The sequence below is a fragment of the Myxocyprinus asiaticus genome, chromosome 42 (assembly GCF_019703515.2).
Source record: "Myxocyprinus asiaticus isolate MX2 ecotype Aquarium Trade chromosome 42, UBuf_Myxa_2, whole genome shotgun sequence".
Classification (NCBI taxonomy): domain Eukaryota; kingdom Metazoa; phylum Chordata; class Actinopteri; order Cypriniformes; family Catostomidae; genus Myxocyprinus; species Myxocyprinus asiaticus.
In genome coordinates this window covers 34,813,661-34,825,751 of record NC_059385.1, presented here as the reverse complement: position 1 = coordinate 34,825,751, position 12,091 = coordinate 34,813,661, and the positions used below count along the sequence as shown (strand labels likewise).

The window sequence follows — 12,091 nt, the reverse complement described above, 5'->3', positions numbered from 1 at the left end:
GCGACACACCATTCCTAACGGAACGCCTGACATCAGAAGGCGGGTCCGTTTCCAATGTAACAGAGTTTGGTTGCACCCACACGTCACTTTGAGACGGAACGTTCATCCAGCACTGAAAAGGTCTTGCATGCAACATGCCCAGGGGAATGACAGCGGAAGCCGTGATCATGAGCCCCAAAAGCCTTTAAAATGTTCTCGCAGGGAGAACGCGTCCCACTCTGAACATCGCTAAACACTGGCGTAATGATAGAAATGTGAACTGGAGACCGGTATGCTTGCATCGCCCGCGAGTCCAGTCCACTCCACTCCTAGAAACTAATCTGTTGCCCTGGCAACAGAACACTCTTGTCTAGGTTTACACGCAGCCCTAGATTGCACAAATGGCTGAGAACGACATCTTGATACTGGACAGCCAAAGTCTCTGCGTGGGCTAACACCAACCAATCAAAGAGATCATTCAAAACACAGATGCCGTGAAGCCTCAAGGGCATCAATGCTGCATCAAAGAATTTTGTGGAAATGCATGGTGCCAGTGCAAGTCCGAACGGAAGGACACAAAATTGGTACGCTTTGCCCCTGAACGGGAATCTGAGAAATCGCCTGTGCATAGGCACAATCTGAATATGGATTTTCTTTATGGGGGGACAACGTGTGGTGCTTATGTTCACTGTGTTTTGTGTACACTTGTGCTTGATGAACATCTAATTCTGTTACGCATGTCTCAACTTTTGGTCATGGAGACAGAGGCCAAATTCGATCAGGCAATTATTAAAAGCGGTCACTCTGAATGCATTTACAGCAGAGAACGCCAGATAAACCATCTTCCCTAGCATAGAATGGGAAAGTATGTGCGAACATTTAGGGAATTGAGAGCAAGGAGGTTTGCCACAATGGCCCCAGCATTCTTTATGTGGGGACAATGTGTGGGGCTTATGTTCACTGTGTTTTGTGGACGCTTGTGCTTGATGAACATCAAATTATGCATGTGTCAAGACCCTTGGTCATGAAGACAGAGGCTGAATTCGTGAAGCATTTTTTTTAATGTTCGCTCCCCAGCAAGCTGCAGGGGAAAATTTTACCATATTTTCATTGGCGGACGTTCGAGGCGTGTATAACGGCAAACTCATCCTGATACTGACCGAAGGGCAAACAGGAGAGAAACGGATACATTTATATGGTCCAATTTTGTTCACTGAATGGGGGCTCATCCTTTGTTACAAGCAAGCCCATCAGGCTTGTGTGTAGACCTATATTTATTGTACAGTGAGTTATATTACGCGTGCCACGTGAACATTGGTCATGGAGGCAGAAGCAAAACTCAAGCTGAAAATATTCAATGCTCGTTCGCCAACGTAAATTACAGGGAAAACTGAGCTAAATTGGTGTACTGAAAAACGGGTTAGACACTAAACCAATTCTGGCAAATAACTGGGGAATAACGTGTAGTACCCGGATAGCATGAAACACCCTCGTGGAAAAAAGTATTGCCCTGACCAACTTGTTCCCCAGTGCAAGCCTCGGGGGGGGGGGAACGAGGGAAAGTCCAAATGGAGTCTATTAACTCAAAGGCATTCCTTAATGCAATGCACTTAGTTGGACTGCAAAACAAATGTGTGTAGATCCAACAGTTGACTGAAAAGAGCGACATCCATACCGTCACTGAAAAATGGAGCAGAGATAGCAGTGCGCATCTCTCATCTCGCCAGAATGCCCGCGTGGTCCTTGAACGAGCGAAAGCAAAAATTGTTGAAATCCTGCCATCTCCTGATAGAATCCCCAAAGAATAATGGCACCAACGAAGCACTCCGTGCGTTGGTTCGTCATCACTCCATTGGGGCATATTCTCTTATTTAGATCCCCTCGTTCTGCAGCTGGGCTCAACCGTCCATTCATGATCCCCTCCGCTGCGAATAGTTCGCTTTGAACGGGGAGGGGAGAAAGGCCGAGGCCGCTTTATTCATTGCCTTATTCATGTGCATTCTCCCAAAACGACACAGAAAAAGCCAATAGGGACAAAGGGGCCTATTTGTTCTCTTCCAATAACGAATTCTCTCTTACAGCGTTTTTTAATGGCGATGGGTCGACGCGCATGGTATCTCTTTCACATGCTTTGTTCATGTGAAATGGCTGCCGATCTAGGCCTCAGAGCATGTCCGACGAGACTCACGCTTTCGCTTAGGGGAAGGGCGACAAACACGAGGAAGAATCAGATGTCCGTTTGCACTCCAATCCTCTCAGACACAAAGCCAAAATCCCAAACAGCTCCCGCACATGGAGCTCCAAATCTGGAGGCTGTGGAAATGGAACTTGTGGGGACAACGCCTTGGGGTAAGACATTGCAAGCCTCCGAGTCGCGTGACGCCATGCGAGGGTTGGACAGCGAGCTCTGCGCACTTTGCTAGTTTTTAGTTCTTTAACCGGTGAGATTTGATACACCCTGTTTCATAATTGTTCTATGAAGACAATGTCAAAGAATTCAAAATCCTCAGGCTCTGGAGACATTAAAAGACACTTACGTACTCAAGCTGATACCCCTGACAGGGACTCAATTTGGACAATGCGGCGGGAGAAATTCAACGTCAACTGTCCAGCATGTTGGTGATGCTGACGAAGATCATAGCGGACTTGGAGGATCTTGCTGTAATATGTCAATCGATTAAGGGTGTGGATGCGAAATTCTGTGAGTTGGTTAAGAATCGGGGACATCAAGAAACGGATCGACTATCTGGAGTCATCGGAGAGGGAATTAGCTGCTAATCCGCTAGCGACCAAGGCAGATTTGCAGTGCATCTGCAAAAAGTTGGAAGACTTTTAGAATTGTAATCGCTGAATTGTTGGAATTCCTGAGAACGGAGAAGGCATAGATATGGTGAAATTCCTAGACTAGCTCTTCCCGAGTTATGCTCAACATAACAGGCCATAAGCTGGAAATTGAGTGAGCTCACAGAGTTCCGGCTCGGAGACTCGTGGAAGGAGACAGGCCCCGATCAATTTAGGCCAAATTTCTGAGATCATCTAATAAAGCTCTTGTGTTACGCGAGGCGAGGAGTAAAGGAAGGCTTTCTTGGAAGAACCACAACATTTTCTTGTTCCCAGACTTTGCGAATTCGACAAAAGAGAAATGTGATCGATTTAAGGAAGATCGCTTTTGCACTGATGTTTCTGGCCAAACTGAGAATAGATACTAAGGATGGCCACAAAGTATTTACATGTCCCCAGCAAGCATTGTCCTTCATAAAGTCATTGGAATGAGTAAGCCATTTGGTGATTTTCATGTTGTTCCCAAGTGAACTTGACTCACTGAGCATTCACTTGACTGTTCGAGGAAACTGAGCGCCACCTCTGTTTCTTTTTGTGCTGGTTCCGCCTAGCGGCTGGAGTTTGTTTTGTGGAATAACACTCCTTCAGGACAATTGTGGATGAATCTGCTCGTTCTTTGTGCTTATGCCTCCTATTGGATGTTTGTTTTGTGGAATATTTTTTTGCAGGACATTGGAAGGATTAGGTCATCTGCTGCACTTATGAAACAGCTGGCTCACTGAACATTCATTTGACTGCCTGAGGAAACTGAATGTTTTTTTTTTATTTTATTTTTTTATTATTATTTTTTTTTTTTATTATTATTATTTTTGTGTGTGTGTGCGTGTGTGTGTGTGTGTGTTGGTTCCGCTAGAGGCTGGAGCTTGTTTTGGGGAAGAACACACCTTCGGGACAGTATGTGGATGAATCTACATGTTCTTTGTGATTTTCTGCCTATTGGCTAGAGTTTGTTTTATAGATTTTCTTCTATTATGTAATTCTGTCTCACAAAATTTGAATAGAAGCACCGGACTTGAGCAATCCGACGGCAAATTTGTCGTGGGGGCTCTCATAGGCGTACATGGACTGTTTGAGTTTAGAGGGATGGATGCCGGTTGGCACTGTTGTGCACGGGGTTAATGTGCACGTTTTTCTTCGGGGTTCAATTGTTGCACTAATGTTGGAATGTGGTCTTTATAATCTTGATTTTGACACACAATAAATTTTTTCTAATATGTCAAGATGTCAGACGTTAATATGATTGGATTGTCTCTCTCCACGTGGAATGTGAATGGGTTGGGGCACCCCATAAAAAGTTATTTCTCTTCTTAAGAAATATGACATAGTGTTTCTTCAAGAAACGCATCTTTCCCCACAGGAAGCTGAAAAAATTGGGAAGATATAGGGTGGACATTTTTTCTTTAGTGCTGGCTCAAGTAAGAGCAGGGGAGCCATTACACTGATAAGTAAGCATCTACAATTCAAATGTCTCAAACAGATGTTTGGAGACTTTTGAACCCATTCGGTAGGGACTATAGTGTTTTTTTCATCAGTCCATAAGATTTATTCTAGTATAGATTTTTTTTTTTTATATCTAAGTCCCTAATTTTATCTGTTGTGGATTGCTCAGTTGGAAACATTTTAGTCTCAGATCACGCCCTGGTGAGTTTAGAGGTGTTGCCACATACAGAGAAAAAGAAATCATATAGTTGCCGCTTTAATATATCCCTTTTGCAAAATCCTGAATTCCAACAAATGTTAAAAGCTGAAATCAGTTTGTATATGGAGACCAACTGGTCCTCAGTATCCTCTGTGGGCATGGTTTGGGAGGCACTTAAGGCAGTTCTTAGGGGTCGGCTCATACAGTATGCCTCATTCATCAAAAAATCCAAAGCACGAGAACTCGTGGAGTTGGAAGGGAATATTAAAAGTGCCGAGGTAGAGCTGAAGCACAGATTGTCATCTGATGGCCTCAGAGAATTGACCCGATTGAAATACAGATATAATACTATTTTGTTGCGGAAAGTGGTGTTTTGGTTATTCAGGAAAACTTTTGGCTAGGTGTAAAAAGCAGAGAGAGTCTTTTTCTACCATTCCCTCAGTGAAATCTGCTGGTGGTGAAATATTTACCTCAGCCATTGATATTAATAATGCTTTTATCTTCATCTTTATAGTTCCACATCTTCGTCTACTGATGAAGATATTAGAAACTTTGTTGAACCACTAGAACTCTCTAAATTGTCGACTGAGCAAAAAAATTCTCTTGATTCTGAGATAACCTTGGAGGATTTTGACGAGGTAATTAAGGCCCTGCCTACAGGCAAGGCTCCAGGGCCAGATGGGGCAGTGGTGGTTAAGGCTTTGAGTTACTGATCAGAAGGTTGGGGGTTCAAGCCCCAGCACCGCCAAGATGCCACTGTTGGGCCCTTGAGCAAGGCCCTTGACCCTATCTGCTCCAGGGGTGCCGTATCATGGCTGACCCTGTACTCTGACCCCAGCTTAGCTGGAATATGTGAAAAAAATTATTTCACTGTATATGTGCAAATGTATAATGTGTGATAAAAAAAAATTATAAAAAATAAAAAGAGATGGCTTTGCCACTGAATTTTTTAGATCTTATGCTACAGAACTGGTTCCACTTTTGTTAGAAGTTTATACGGAATCATTAAAGAATGGAAAGCTTCTGCCGACCATGACACAAGCCCGAATCAATCTGATTCTTAAAAAGGACAAAGATCCAAGTGAGGGTAAGAGTTACCATCCAATTTCCCTGATCCAGCTAGATGTTACAATATTGTCAGAAATTTTGGCTAATTGATTAAGTTATGACATCTCTTATACATATAGATCAGGTGGGGTTTATTTGAGGCCGCAGCTCTTCTGATAACATTAGGCGTTTCATCAATATCATGTGGTTAGTGGCAAATGATCAGACTCTGGTCGCTGCCATCTCATTTGATGCCGAAAAGGTTTTTGATATGGTAGAATGGGATTATCTTTTTAAGATTTTGGAAACGTATGGGTTTGGGAGTACATTTATTGGATGGATTAAGTTACTTTATAGACACCCTGTAGCGGCGGTACAATCAAATGAATTAGTTTCAGATGATTTTACTCTGGATAGGGGCACCCAGCAGGGTTGCCCTCTTTCCCCATTTTTGTTCTGTCTTGCCCTGGAACCATTAGCAGCCGCAATAAGTAAGGAGGATGATTTTCCAGGGGTGATGGAGGAAGGTATGGCGCATACTGTAAGCTTTTGCTTTACGCAGACGATATTTTATTATTCGTCTCTGACCCTACTAGACCTATTCCTTGCCTCCACCGAATTATTAATTCCTTTTGTCAATTGGTCTAAATCCAAAGCTTTGGCTTTGACAGCGCATTGCCCGGTAATGGCTTTTCAGCCAGGTGCCTTCCAGTGGCCCAAACAGGGCATTAAGTATTTGGGTATTTTATTCCCAGCAAATTTGTGTGATTTAGTTTTAGTTTTTCGAGCGATGTGGGCAGGTGGGCTTCATTACATTTATCTATGGTTGGGGAGGTTAATGTTATTAAAATGAATTGTATTCCAAAATTCAACTACCTGCAACAGTCTCTCCCTAAAGATGTCCCCCTTTCTTATTTCAATCAATTTGACAGCATAGCGAAGTCCTTCATTTGGAATGGTAAACTTCCCAGATTATATTTCAGTAAATTGCATAGACTGATTGACAAAGGTGGGCTAGGCCTACCCAAGATTTTGTTTTATTATTATGCATTCGGTCACAGACATTTGGCTCATTGGTCCCTTCCACCTGAGAGAGCTTCTCCCTGTTTTGTATTGAACAGTAAGTCCTTGCCCCTATTTCACCATTGCAAAGCATTTCTATCAAACTAATCGGAGAAGACAAGTTGCACCCCGTTATCTAGCATTTGCACTCGGTATGGACTAAAGTGTCCAGAGTGTTTAATTCAGACATTTATTTAAATGTTGCCTCGAGCATATGGCTGAACCCAAAATTATGTATTAGTAAGTCCCCTTTGTGCTGGTCAGAGTGGATTGTGAGGGAGGTTAATACACTCAGTGACCTATATGAGAGTGGAGTGTTGAGATCCTTTGAAAATTTGGTTCAACATTTTGGGATTCCCAGATCTCAGTTCTTTAGGTATTTACAGCTGCGCCACCTGCTCTGTACTATTTTTGGGAGTAGCACACCCCAAAGCGGCAGATACATGGGAGAGATGATTACTGCTTATGGAAAAGGTCATGAGGCATCAGTGTATTACTCCCTGCTAATTCAGAGTCTGGGGGACAGAGCTTTAACTTCAGTCAAGAGATTATGGGAGAAAGATTTAAACTTGGCATTGGAGGAGGGAGTGTGGGCTAGGATTCTAAAAAATGTCAAGTCTGTATCTAGAGATGCAAGGGTGTGCCTTATGCAATTCAAGATTTTACATAGAGTCTATTGGACCCACTCTAGATTGTACAGGCTTGGTCTTAAAGACACACCCACCTGCTGGCGATGCCAATCAGAAGATGGCGACACAACCCATGTTTTTTGGTGGTGTGTTAAATCCAATAATTTTGGTTGAAGATTCAGAGTTTTATGTGTGACGTATTGAGCACTCAAATTTCATTTTTCCCCATACTCTGTATTTTAGGGGATACATAAAAAATTGGGTCCTCACTGGTGTTATGATCAACAGACAAATTGTTTTAAGGGGATGGAAGTTGGCTGGAGCACCCTCACTTCAAGAGTGGTGCACGGAGATTGGGAGGGTGGCGGCTTTCGAAGAAGTGTCATGTAGAAGGCTGGGGATCTGGGATTCATTTGATGGGAAATGGGGCAGCTATTTGGCGTTTTTGTAAGGTTCTCGGGGAGGGGCAGTGGAGAGAGAAGCATTGGGGGGGGGGGTTGTTGGGGGTTCTTTTTTGTGTGTGTGTGTATTTATATTTCAGTTGATGCATTCAATATTCCAATATTATGTCTGATTATTTGAATTTTATCAGTAAAGAAATTAATGAAGAATGGTGCTGCGATGGAATATCTGGTTCAGTCGATGCTTTATTCCTAACCAATTTAGCCACAGTACTGAATAAACACCTAGGATTGTTGTGGTTATTTTCTATGAGTTTGCTAAAATATGATGACCTGGCAGCTTTTAGTGCCTGTCTGTAGATACAGACACTATCCTACCATGTACCGCAAATACCTCTAATTTTGTATTCTTCCACTTGTGTTCCATTTTCCGTGCTGCTCTCTTGAGAGCATGAGTGTGATCATTGTACCATGGTGTGGGGCTTTTTTCTTGAATTTTCTTTAATCGAAGGGGGTGATACTATCAAGAGTGCTAGAGAAGACTATTAATATTTTCTGTTATTACATCAAGTTCTTCTAGACTTTTTGGCTTAATGAGTATGTGAGACAATTCTGGAAGATTATTAGTGACGCTGTCTTTAGTGGTCGAAAGAATAGTTCTACCTGAACAATAGCATGGTGTAGATTGAGTGACATTAGATGATCGCAGCAAAGAAGAGACGAGGAAATGATCTGAGATGTCATCACTCTGCGGTACAATTTCTATAGTATCAACATCAACTCCATATGACAATTAAATCTAGCGTACGATAATGGCGATGAGTTGGTCCTGTCACAATTTGTCTGACTCCAAAATAGTTGAGAATATCGATAAATACTAATCACAATGTGTCATTTTCATTATGTGAATGTTGAAGTCAATTGAAATAAAACTGAAGTGGATCCGCACACTGTTTAATTATTCCCTTTTATTAATTTAAAAATCACAGCAACGTTTCGATTAGAATGATCTTCGTCAGGCAATGTTGAAGTCACCAACAATTACAGCTCTATCTACATTAACTACTAGATCTGATAGAAACAATTTTTTTATTTATATCTGACGGTGTCACATTAAGCATTATTAGTTCAAAAGACTTAAACTTACATCCTGTCCTCTGAGTAACACCAAAAACTTCACTGTTAATTGTAACAACAACTCCTCCTTGACCCTTCAGACGAGGCTCATGTTTATAACAATAACCTGAGGGAGTAGATTCATTTAAACTAATATATTCATCTGGTTTAAGCCAGGTTTTGGTCAAACAGAGCGCATCCAAACTAGGATCTGTAATAATTTCATTTACAATTAGTTTCAAGTTTGACCTTAATCACATTTTTTCTAAATGATTTAGTGAGGGGTCTGTGTTTGGTAGACACAGTCTCTATATGATATCTAGGTGATACAGTCTCTATGTGTTGTAGTTTATGTGACCTGTGTGACGTCTCAAGGCAGCTAGCAGACGTTCGGGTTAACCAGTTTGTCTGCTTCCTGACCTGGGCCCCAACTGTCAAATACTATCACTATAAGGCAAATTACTAGAGGAGAGCAGCACCTTCCCTGGAGGGATGGAATCCGTCTCTTTTTAGCAGGTCAGGTCTACCCCAAAAACTCTTCCAATTGTCTATAAATCCTATGCTATTCTCCAGACACCACTCAGACATCCAGTCGTTCAGTGATACTAATCTACTATAAACCTCATCACCATGATGAGCAGGGAGGGGGCCAGAACATATTACAGTGTCTGACATCATTTTTGCAAGTGCACACACCTCTTTAACATTATCTTTAGTGATCTTTGACTGGCGAAGCCAGACATCGCTAGTGTTGACATGAATAACAATTTTAGAAAGTCTACGTTTAGCATTAGCCAGCACTTGTAAATTTGATTTGATGTGAGACGTTCAAGCCTCGGAAATGCATTTAACAATGGTGGCTGGAGTCTCTATTTCCACGTTCCTTACAATAGAATCACCAATTATTGAGGCTCTTTCATCATGATTCTCAGTGGGTGCATAAAAGGCAGGAGGTGTGTAGTTGCCAAGTTATAACATCTTGCAGGATTTTTCATGAAGTGCTCTGGATATTCATGCATGCGATTGTTTTGAAGGGTCTGTTCTAAAACTTGGCTCAGTTTTCTAAAAATGGCTAAGAAAAGTTAGTTCTGAAAAGGTATAGTGTTTCAATTTATTTATTTATTTTGCATATACCACTTGGTTTGAAATGTTGGATCAAAGGTAATAACATTCATACATTTGCAAGTGTGGCTAAGGGTCCAAATAAGTTGGGGCCAGTGTATGTTTTACTTTTTTCTTTTGCTTTGTTAGTTATTAGTGAAAGTTATTAGTCTGCATTACCTATATAACTTATAGTAGGGTGCAATGGGGCTACAGGCACACCTTAAGGAAAATTAGCTTTTTTCTGGTCCCAAAGTATTTCAAGATTCAAGAAATACATTTATTTGTATTCAATATTGATGGAGCAACATAATTTGTGTGAAAAGAATAAAATATATATTTTAAAGAGTCGCAAGGGAGCCTTTTATCCCGCACCTGGGCTCCCACACCCATGGTAAAAGGCTCCCTCACTTGGGGTAAAAGCCCCCAGGGGTGTTATATTGATGCAGTGTAAATACCAGGGCAATAGTTATAGGGCACAATTTGTCAACTTATTCAGATACATTTAAGGCTGCAATATGCTTTTTTTTTTTTTTGTAACAAATTAAGAAAAGGCTTATTCAAAATAACCACTTCAGAAAAGGGTGCACAAATTCTTTCATTTCCATCACATTTGACCTTTCATTACATCTCAATATTCTATAAGGAAATAAAAATCTCCATTGTGATTGGATCAGTTAATGTGAGCCCACTTTGAACATTCTTCATAATAAATCTATTTGTCCCATTTAAGAAACAATTATGGGGGCCTTTAGCCCCTGCAACAGGGGGGCTTTTTACCCCAAATACTATCAATTATTGGACAGTTATAAAAAATAAAAATAATAATCATATATATATATATATATCACCTTGAAGAACATTGAAAATGACATTTTATCTCAAGATAAATGTGATAATTTCCAGCATATTCATTCGCTACATAAATTTTAAAAATAAATAAATATTAGATTAAATTGCCTCATAATCAACCTTTAGACGTTACACACAATAATCTCATAGATTAGGAATATTTTGCAGTGTATAGTGACAAACAGGTGTTTTGGAATGTCCTGTGGTAGTTTTACCCTTTGTACCCTCATAATAATAACATAAAATCATATCATAAATTAATATACGTTTCAAAATGGTAATGCATACATTCCGTACTGTGGTTTTTAGAGTACACCTGTGTCAACAAGAAACTTTCTACTGGTGACACTGAAGAAGTATTCTGGTTTTACACAATTTACTAACTAATTACTATCTGATTGCCATGTTTATAACTTAATGCTCTGAGATCCATGAAGTAGGTCTGTCATGTAAAGATATTCTTAAAACACTGGATATAAAAAGTATAAACCAATATCACCCCACCACTTGACACTGCAGTGCCACCCCTGTATTGTGACAACTAGCCACGATCTCCCAAGTGTAATTAGCATTTCACATCGGCTACCGGATGTTTTTTTTTTTTTTTTTTTGTATGTTCTATTTGACATTTTTTCTTACTAATTACCTATTAGACATCCTCTAAAAACTGTATGAACAAACGTGGCTCCTTTATTGATTTCTTAAAGCCCCGTTTATATCATAAAAATCTAACTGCAACACATAAGTAATGTTTTTTATGTTGATGTAGTCTCTGTGGGTCAGCTTTTTAACAGTTAATCTCTTCCGTCCTTTCTCCGTAAAAAAAGTACTGGTTTTCCGTTTCACCAATATAACTGAAAAATAAATTGTTTCATTATTCTGCTATGAACTTGAGAGTGATCCTCGATATGATTTATTGGACGTTCGCCCTCCTGTAACCATAGAAACGGCTTAAGGTTTCCCTGCTGATTCGCGCAAAAATGGCCCGCAAATCAGACGTGTGCTGTGATTGGCTGCTGCTCTCTCACCATATACCGTCATTCACTCACACCATTGAACCACCATGAGCGCCTCGTCCATCGGCCCTCCTGTCCGAACCACTGATTGGTTGAGAATATCAAAGGGACGGGACGAAAAGAACTTTCAGAACTGTATCTGTGTGCTGATTGGCCGTGTGAAAAGAGCTCAAGACACATGAGGGAATATTGCACAGGTATAGTCCTCTTGCGATGTATAAATAGTATGTGATTTTAATACCGTTCAGCAGCCGTGTCATTTAGTGACAAGAGACTATTACCACCTGACTGAACACAGTTGAACAGGTAAGTGAAATCTAACGGGTTTCAACAATATATTTAATGCTGCACTAGCTAATGTCCAAAATGTGAATTACAAAGTGGGATGACTTTCTTCCCATACTTCAG

At 40.7% G+C, this 12,091-nt stretch overlaps 1 protein-coding gene across 1 annotated transcript in view; it reads left to right on the top strand.

The window, feature by feature from the left end:
* The first annotated feature begins 11,832 nt into the window (after positions 1-11,832).
* Positions 11,833-12,091, top strand: part of LOC127432348 (hydroxymethylglutaryl-CoA synthase, cytoplasmic-like) — a 28,276-nt gene continuing 28,017 nt past the window's right edge. Inside the window, exon 1 of the mRNA XM_051683299.1 lies at positions 11,833-11,989. The gene's annotated coding sequence lies outside the window, so the exon portion shown is untranslated. The remainder of the gene's footprint in view (positions 11,990-12,091) is intronic.